General features: G+C 42.1%; 1 non-coding gene across 1 annotated transcript; it reads right to left on the bottom strand.

Moving 5' to 3' along the window:
- Window positions 1-832: 832 nt before the first annotated feature.
- LOC114812341 lies at window positions 833-970 on the bottom strand. The gene has a single exon (XR_003759997.1). It is a non-coding gene; the product is annotated as a small nucleolar RNA SNORA7 (small nucleolar RNA).
- Between the last annotated feature and the right edge of the window lie 738 nt (window positions 971-1,708).

The following is a 1,708-nucleotide window of genomic DNA, read 5'->3' as shown; positions in this document are numbered from 1 at the left end:
ATTGAATGCCTGCTCCATACTTCTACTGCTGGACTTGTTAGCAAATAAGAGGGACTTAAGCAGGAACACAGGCTCCTTGTGGGCAGGGACTTGTCTTTTTATTCTTATTTTGTGCTCTGCACACAATAAGCTCTCAATAAATATAATTGAATTGAATTTGGTATTTTAGTCAATCAGATTTATTGAGTGTCTACTGTGTGCAGAGCACTTTACTAAGCGCTTGGGAGAGTACAATATAACTATAAATGGACACATTCCCTGCCCCAAATGAGCATTCAGTTTAATATAAATAAACAAATTACAGATATGTACATAAGTGTGTGTGGGGTTGGGAAGGAGGATGAATAAAAGGAGTAAGCCAGGGCAAAGCAGAAGGGAGAGGGAGAGGTAAAGGAGGGCTTAGTCAGGGAAGGCCTCTTGGAGGAGATGTGCCTTGAATAAGGCTTTTGAGGGGGGGGAGAGTAATCATCTGTTAGATTTGAGGAGGAAGGGCGTTCCAGGCCAGAGGCAGGATGTGGGTGAGAGGTTAACAATGAGATAGATGAGATAGAGGTGCAGACAATATGTTGTGATTAGAGGAGCAAAGTTCTACCCGAAATTCCTATCCCAAGTCTTATGCTGTCGAGTTGTGTCAGAACCATAACCACTCCAAGGACACAATTCTCCCAGAACAACCCAGCTCCATCTGCAATCATTCTGGTAGTTTAGCCATATAATTTTTTTTGGTATAAATACAGACGTGGTTTACCATTGTCTCCTTCCAAGCAGTAAACTCGAGTCTCCACACTTGACACTCTCCTGTGCTGCTGCTGCCCAGCACAGGTGAATTTTAACTTGTAGCAGATTGCCTTCCACTCACTAGCCACCGGCCAAGCTAGGAATGGAATGGACAGGCCTCTGCTTGACTCTCCCTCCTGTAACTGAGACTGGTAGAGGACTGGAAATTCTCCAGGTGCGATCCTGAGAGGGGCCCCAAGACTCTGCCAACTCTTAATCTATCCATGCCTTCCAAAACTGATGTTGGAGGGGGAGAACATTACTGAAGTCAGTACCAGGGATATCCCAAACCCAGTGATTCCCCCATCAAGTGTAATTTATACTATGGTCAATTCAAATCTGTCTCTCCTAACATGAGATCTGGTGGTAAATCTCTACTGGATCTCAACTTCCTTGCTCTGGAGTGTCTCCATGTTCTCTTTTGTGCCCCTGTTTTAAACAAGAGGCTCATTTCCTCAGAGGGCTGGTCAACTGATATTCATTTAAATATCTGCAAAATTATTCACCTTGAAATTCTCTGGATGTTGTTAGTAGGTTCAGCTGTGGACCCCTTAAGCCTCAGATATATATACTTAAATCCTGCCTTTATGGGAACTGTCTTTACTTCAATGTAGAAACATTTGCTTGTCAAAGGGATTTATATGTGGCTGTCTTTATTCACAGTTTTTGACTGTTTCCATTACGGAGTACGGGTCATCCCCAACTTTTTTTTTTTTGAATTTATGTCTCCCTGCCTGTGCATAGTGGCCAGATTGTCAGCTTCATTTTTTTGTGGTTTTTTTTTTTTTAGTTAATTCACTAATTCCTATCTATCAAGTCATTCTTACCTTTTTCCCCAGCATGGTGCAACAGAACTGTGCTGTTATCCAATTCATTCATTCATTCAATCGTATTTATTGAGTGCTTACTATGTGCAAAGCACTGTACTAAG

The sequence above is a fragment of the Ornithorhynchus anatinus genome, chromosome 5 (assembly GCF_004115215.2).
Source record: "Ornithorhynchus anatinus isolate Pmale09 chromosome 5, mOrnAna1.pri.v4, whole genome shotgun sequence".
NCBI lineage: Eukaryota > Metazoa > Chordata > Mammalia > Monotremata > Ornithorhynchidae > Ornithorhynchus > Ornithorhynchus anatinus.
Note: the sequence above shows the minus strand (reverse complement) of the source record. Positions and strands in the feature narration are given on the sequence as shown.